Here is a 7,900-nt window from a genome sequence, read left to right as displayed (position 1 = left end):
GGCCCTCAGCCCCCGGGGCCCAGAGCGCTGCCGCCGCCCGGCCCGGCCCCGCCCTCCGCCGCGAGGCCGCGGACTCAGCGAGCGCGCCCCGCAGGGCCCTGGGCCCGCACCCCGGCGCGCGCCGCAGCGGCGGGGCTGGAGGGAGCGCGAGCGGCTGTGGCGGTGGCCGGGCCGCGGCCGCGTGAGGAGGGGCTCTGAGGCGGCGGCCTGCTCCGGCCGGGCGGCCGCAGTCCCCGGGGGCCTGCTGGAGAGGCGAGGACGCAGCGAGGCTGGTAATAGTAGAGCTGTGCCCGGCTCCGTGTTAGACCGTTTGCAGGCACCGTCCTGCATCAGCCGTGTGGAGACACCACCGTTCCCTTTATTTATTTATTCATTCATTTATTTATTTATTATTTATTTATTTATTATTTATTTATTTATTATTTATTTATTCATTCATTCATTCATTCATTCATTTTTTCGTTCCCCTTATTTTTTTCAGAGACAGATGCTGAGATTCTGAAAGGTAAAGCGACTTGCCTGCAGTCACAAGTAAGTGGTGAAAGCAGAACCGAGACCCCGAGGTTTCGTAACCCTCCACCCCTGCCGCTGGAGGTAAAGCTGTGTGACTCCAGGGCCTCTCCTCCGTGCCTAGAATAAATCCTCCCCTGGTAGAAATCCACAAGACGGGAGGAAAAAGGGAAAGTGTGGAGGAAGAGTGTGAAGGAGGGAATGGAGGGGCGCCATGCTGCGCAGACCACTCCCCGGATGGTGTGTTAATTCCCAGGGGTCAGCTCAGTGGATGAGAGGCCATCAAGGATAGGACGGGAAATGTGTTCCCATCCAGAAACCTTCGAGTGGTTCACTCCTCTAAGACAGAGGTTTCAATTTATTGTAAATGCTAACCGTGGAGCAACTGACTGGAGAAGCCCTCAAAGTACCCAAAACTAAAGGTGTCCAAATCTAAATTCCTTATTTCATCTGTTTTATTTGGCCTCCTAAGGAGTTTCACTGGGATGAAAAAGAATCCTCCCAACACACACACACACACACACACACACACACACACACTACGCTGGATGCAAGTCCACTTTGTCCATGGCACTATCACCTACTGGATTACCCAAGCCAGAAGCCTCAAGCTCATCCTTGACTACACTTTCACTTAACTTGAGGTGAATATAAATGTTTTAAGTTTATTTATTATGGAAAACTTCAAATATATATAAAAGGACACTGACAGTATAATGAACCTTCATATACCCATCATTCATTTTCAATAATTATCAACTCCTGGCCAAGATTTTATTAGGATTTGACAAACATCTATGATGTGGGAACCATGTATGAGGTCCCAACCTAGAATCGAAGGAATCAAAGATAAATCAGATTTAACTGTAACCCAACCTGAAGGATATAACATCTGACCTTCATTCTTAAAAGATGAGTAATTACCCAAAAGTGGAAAGGTATCTTCATTCATCCATTTATTTTCTTTCAACAAATTGTTACTAAGTGTGAGGCACTGTCCTTGGTACTAGGAACAGGTAAAGAAACAAGATACAGTCCCTATCTTCATGAAACTTGAATAACAGGGGAGAGATATTAAACATGTGGTTAGAAATGTGGTGAGTATCTTGAGAGATGCTATGGGTGGACTAAAATTGACCTGGGAGGTTTGGAAAGGCTTTCATAAGGAAATGGCACTTATGTGAGGGGAAGGGGTACAGGAGGTGGAGGTCAGCCAGAAGAAGAGATTATTCCAACTCCAAGGAGAAGTACAAGAAGGCCGGTATGGATGTGATTATGGCAAATTATTCTTATTTGAAGTATTTTCATCATATTAGATGAGCTGGAAAGGTGGGTAAGTACCAAAACAAAGAGGGCCTTATGTATTACATTATTTTAAGGGGAATGGAAAATCACCAAAGTGTTTGAGGCAGAAGAGTGGCATGGTCCCCCTTGAGTTTTAGATCACTTCCAGCTGCTAATGGAGAATGGATAAGAGAAGAGCAAAATTGGTAGTGTGGGGGCCAGTTAGGAGGTAATTGATGTAGTCTAGGTAGCAGATGATTATAGTGGTAGGAGTAGGAATGGAGAAAATTGCATAGGTTTAATAAATATTCAATAGGTAGAATTCACAAAAAAAATAGTGATCATTTGATTGATTGGCTGTGGAAGTATGAATAAAGAGATGACTTCCAGATTTCTGCAGGAGCAAATGAAAAATAAATCCAGAAATATCACCTATTTACAAAGCAGATACTTGTCTTCTCAACCCCATTGAGTAGGGTGTCTTCAATATTCAGGGAAATCTCTTCTGATAATCAAAAGCACACAGATTGGGGGAGGGGGTGAGGAAAGAAGTCTAATTAGCTAAGATGTAAGAAGGAAATTGTGCAGTTCACATGTGGTGCAGTTTGACCCACATGCAGTCTTCTTGAATCCCTGACCTCTTCCTAGGTCTGCAAAGCTTCCTGATCAAGGGGAGTCAACCTGTGCCCTTCATCCATCCTCTCTCTAGTGTATCTCTTTCCCCTTTCTGATGTTCTCCATGGCCTAGGAGCAACAAATAATCTAAGAACTGCCTCAGATGTTCAATGTGTGGTTCTGACCAATGTAGGTCCCTCTGAGGCAACAATCTTTTAAAATTATTACCTTGAACCTATTTAGGAAAAACCTGAATTGGAATCAAATCTATCCAGAATCATTTACCAAGAGTACTGGCTTTACACTATTCAGATTAATAGATTGGCCATTTAGCATTACCGGGCAGTTGGCACCATATATGGGAGAATAGATCTTTCATCTCTATTAGCAACGAAGACAGTAAAGCAAAGCAGCCTTTTCTACCACTATCTTGATATTGCAGTCTTTCTTGTAGTCAGTCCAACAAATCTCCTTCCTTCTGGGTGTTATCATTTGAAAATCTGTAAGGAGTAAAATCTTTCCAAATATTATATGGAGTAGAATTCCTAAGTCCCATGGTAGACCTGGCAAGGGCTTGCTCAACACCCTTCTTCAACAGGGCTATTCTAATACATTCCCAGGATGAGCATATAGGATGAGAAGAGAAAAAGACCGAGGCCTGAATCTACTACCAGCATTTCGGATGCCAGCAAAGAGGAAGACAGCTAAGAAGAAAATTGAGAAGAAACAGTAAGAGAAGAATCAGCAGAGAGTAATGTCATGGAAGAAATCCAGGGGAGGAAAGACTTTCAAGGAGGAAGAAGTGGTCAACAGCACCAAATGCAGCAAAGATTTCCAATAAGTTCAAGGCAAAAAAAAAGTATCCTTTGAGTTTGGCAACATTGAATGCCTAGATCCCCATGATATGGTCTGTGTCAGCAGAAAACAAGGGCAGATGCCACAATGCAGTGAATTGAACAAATGAAAATGAAGAAGTAGAATGAAAAAGTGCAGACCCCCTCTTTTGAAAAATTTGGAGGGAGGAATAGACTATAGCTGAAGAGTGATAGTAAGTTAAAGATTCTAATTTTGTCTTTTTAAAGGTGATAGAGACTTAAACATAGGTATAAACTACAAAAAGATACCTGTAGAGAAGATGAATTTAAAAGTAAAGAAAAAAGGTGATGAGAGATGGAGAGAGATCTGGGAGGCAACAAGTGGAAGTAGGACCAAGGACTCATGGAGAAGAATCAGACCCCTTAACTCTATAGGCTGAAGGGATAGGGGTGAGGGCAAGGATATAGGTAGGGTAATTAATAAAGTGGAATGGGCAAGAGCTTGTGGGATTTCATGCCTAGTAATAGCAACATCGTCAATCTTTAGCTGAGGAAGAGAAGAAGTTTGGAGGGAGAACAACAAAAACATGCAAGGGATTATCTTGTTATGAATATATAATTGCCTTTGTTATCTGCACAACATGCACCCACCCCCTTCTTATTGGTAACAGCACATCAGTGTTCTTTGAAGTTCCAGCCCACCCCATTCTAAATCTATGAGCTTCAGACAGGAATCATCCTAGTCCCATACCCACATCAGTGCTGGGTTCCTAACCCACAATCAGGTCAAAGTGACAAATTCAGAAATGGGAACATGTTGAAATTCGATCCAGGAATTTTCCTGCAACTGTTGAGCAAGAGGTGCTCATAGAAGGCAAACCTGGTGGACATCTTGCCACCGGGAAGAATGAGCCTGCCTGAGAACAAAGCTAACTCAAAGAAAGCAGAGCTCAGGGTTGGAGAGAGACTGATCCCTGGTAACATCAATTTAACATGTATATTTACCTCTGCCTGAAGTCAAATATGTCAGTAAACTTCCTTTGTGCTTAACACTAATTTGAGTTGAGTTTTATTACTTGCAACCAAGAGTTATGATGAATCTGTGTTGGAGATATTGCCTGCTGGAACTCATCCCCACACCCATTCTTCCATAATCTCCCCTATACCAACAGGACTAGAAGTCTGAAAACCACATTTCTCAGATGCCTTTGTCACTTAATTCCAGTTAGGTTCCACCAGTGGGAACCCTCACATGAGGAAGGTGAGAGGAAGGCAGACATCCTCCTGCTCTTGTCAGTGCTTCTGGCAACATCAGCAGCAGTGGTTCCTGCCTAGCAAAAGTGGAAGTAGTTCCAGTAGCATCAGCAATATAAACTCCAGGTGCATCAACAGCTAGTGCAGATTTGTAGATTCCAGCTCCTTGATCTTTGGGCAGTAATTTTTCTCTGTTTTGCTCCTCTAAACCAAGATTGGTGGTAGTTTCCTGGTCTCTGGGTAACTGCTTTTGTTTTTATGCTTCTCCAGGCTTCCCTTACAACTTTGTTGTTGTTGTTGTTGTTGTTGTTGTTGTTGTTGTTGTTGTTGTTGTTGTTTTTAAGTAAACTCTGTGCCCAACACGAGGCTTAACCTCACAACCCTGACATCAAGAGTTGCATTCTCTACCGACTAAACCAGCCAGACACTCCCCTCCATTACAACTTTGTAGCAAATTCTTTGCATTAAACTCTTCTCTGCTTGGAATATCTGGAGTGAATTCTGTATGCTTACTGAACAGTCATTGATACAATACACATTCCTATTTTGATTACATGCGTGAATGTACACATACCTACACCACCACAAGGCTCAGAGAGGCTAAATTTCTCAAACATACTAAATTAGTAAGTGACCTAGCTGGGATTGGAATTCAAACATGTCTGATTCTAAAGTTCCCACTCTTTCTCTACCTAACAATGGTTTTTGTATTTCTTTTTTTTTTTTTAAAGATTTTATTTATTCACGACAGAGAGAGAGGCAGAGACACAGGCAGAGGGAGAAGCAGGCTCCATGCAAAGAGCCGGATGTGGAACTCATTACCCTGAGCTGAAGGCAGATGTTCAACCATTGAGCCACCCAGGCATCCCTGTATTTCTTTTCTTTCTTTATGGCTTGATTAAATAGAAGTTAAAGGAGACAAAGACATAAAAGTATTGTTAAGGAAGTTGTTCAGGTGATTGACCTTGATGTTTAATTTGGATAGGAAGAGAATGGCTTTGAGGGAATGGAGGACTGGGAGATAATATAGGGATCAGGCATTGCTAAACCCAAGGAGCAAAAGAAGATTGAAGTTGTGCAAGAAGCAGAAGGATAAGAAGTTGTCACAAATGGGATGGTGGAACTTAAGGAAATTTTTCAAAGATGGAGCAATTGTGAATAATGGCTAGGGTCAGAGTTTAGCCATACTAATTGGATGGCTTTACCAATTGAGAGGACATAGGCAGGAGGTTGGTAGTCAATGGCCATAAGAATGGTATGGCTCTGGATGCCTGGGTGGCTCAGTGGTTGAATGTCTGCCTTTGGCTCAGGTCGTGATCCCGGAGTCCTGAGATTGAGTCCAGTATCAGGCTCCTTGCGGGGAGGCCTGCTTCTCCCTCTGCCTGTGTCTCTGCCTCTCTTTCTGTGTGTGTCTCTCATGAATAAATAGGTAAATAATCTTTTTTAAAAAATGGTATGGCTCACTTGCATGATGCCAAAGAAGGAGAAATTTAATCTGCATAGAAAGAGGAAGAGAAATGGTACAGATGTGTATGGGAGTCATCCTAATGCTAATACTGTTGCTCATCTATTGGGACAGCTATAGGGAAAGGAGAAGGGACCATAGGGGTAGAGCCTGATTTTAGTTAAAGCTGAAGATAAAGAGATAGAGATGTGTACTAACTATGGAGTGTGTAAAGAATATAGAGAAACGTATTAACCATGGAGTGAATTACAAGAGGGTGCCATGGAAAATTCCCAAAATTTCCAAACAAATGTGCAATTATGAATAGGGAAAAGGGGCAATGGAGCAGTTTGGAGGAGATATCTCACTTTCCCCCACCCCTCTATCCAATCTATCAGCAAGTTTTATAGACTGTCTTCTATATATTTTTAATCTGCCTATTTCTCTTTATCTCCATTGCCATCCAGTTTCCAGGCTGATGTGGTTTCCCACCTAGGCCACAGCATCAACCTCCTCAGTGGTCTCCTCACATCCACTGTGACCTCCTTTTACTCAGTATCCTCTCTCTCACAGAGTGATCTCTCTAAAATGCAAACCTCAGCAAGCCATGCCCATGTCTAAAATCCCTTAGTAGGTCTTCATTGCCCCAAAGACAGACAAAATCCATGTTTCTTAGTCTGACATGAGCTGACAAGCCCCTGCCTCCTTCTCCAACCTCACCTCCCACCAGCCCCTCATTCAGCCCTCCTGAGTAGCTGTGGTTCCCAATCCTGGCTATTTCTTCTACTCTGGCTTTTCTTTGCTCATGTTGCCTCCTCTACCTATAATGTTCCTGGCATAATAGTACATAGTAGGTAGTGTGAATAAAGGACTTCCATACATTCTACTCATCCATTAAAATTCAGATTAGGGAAACCTGGGTGGCTCAGTGGCTGAGCGTCTGCCTTTGGCTCAGCGCATGATCCCGGAGTCCTGGAATCAAGTCCCACATCTGGCTTCCTGCATGGAGCCTGCTTCCCCCTCTGCCTATGTCTCTCTCTCTCTCTGTCTTTCATAAATAAATAAATAAAATATTGAAAAAATTTCAGATTAAGTGTTACATATGAAGCCTTTCCTAACCCCTCCAACCTCCATTCTCCTTTGTATATAGGCTCTTCCATCTTAATATCTATCTCACTTTACTGCATTTATCTAATGCCTTGTCTGGGGTCCCCTGTTGTTGTTGTTTTTTAAGATTTTATTTATTTATTTATTTATTTATTTATTTATTTATTTATTCATGAGAGACACACCCCAAGTGCCCCTAGGGTTCCCTCTTGATTGTAATATAGAGTTGGAGATTCTTGAGGGCAGAGATTGTGTGATTCACTGAGTGACACATTGTTCTACACATTATGAGGTGCTAAGTGAATGGATGAAAGAAGCATGAGTGGGACCTTTTCTGGGAGTTCCTTGAAGACTCTATGTCAGAGCAGGTGGGAGAAGAGAAGACAAATTTCCTCCTTCGATAGAGAGGAAGAGATTAATCTTGAGTGCCAGAGTTGCTGGATTACTGTATAGACACCTTCAAGCTCTCTGGCATGATACATTGATGGCTCCAGATGTAGCACATCAACTATATAAGGCCCAGATCTGGGACTCTGGCCTTATACCCACCTCTCAGACTGAAGGAGAGGCTTCCAGCCCTATGTGAATCATCCAGACACATTAAAAAAAACAATCATCCAGACACCATCCAGAATGAAGGGGAAAGCTCAGGATACTTCTTGAGAGTAGACGCCACAGCTCTGGTGCCTCACCCCTAACCTCGGTTCCCAGCCCCAGCCAATCTCAACCCCTGGGTACATCCTGATCTAAGAAGCCGAGATTCATCTCCTGCCCTCCTTCCCAGCCAGTGAGATGGGTGAAGGAATCTTAGGCAGTTCTCCTGGTCCAGTGGAACCGGGAGCCTGTCAGGAACCACTCTATGGCCTGGCCT

At 43.4% G+C, this 7,900-nt stretch overlaps 1 long non-coding RNA gene across 1 annotated transcript; it reads left to right on the top strand.

Annotated features, from left to right (window-relative positions):
• Positions 1-116: 116 nt before the first annotated feature.
• LOC144294765 (uncharacterized) lies at positions 117-4,280 on the top strand. The gene is made up of 3 exons (XR_013362121.1): positions 117-272; positions 482-531; positions 3,030-4,280. It is a non-coding gene; the product is annotated as an uncharacterized LOC144294765 (long non-coding RNA).
• Positions 4,281-7,900: the final 3,620 nt, after the last annotated feature.

The sequence above is a fragment of the Canis aureus genome, chromosome 23 (genome assembly GCF_053574225.1).
Source record: "Canis aureus isolate CA01 chromosome 23, VMU_Caureus_v.1.0, whole genome shotgun sequence".
Taxonomy (NCBI): Eukaryota; Metazoa; Chordata; class Mammalia; order Carnivora; family Canidae; genus Canis; species Canis aureus.
Note: the sequence above shows the minus strand (reverse complement) of the source record. Positions and strands in the feature narration are given on the sequence as shown.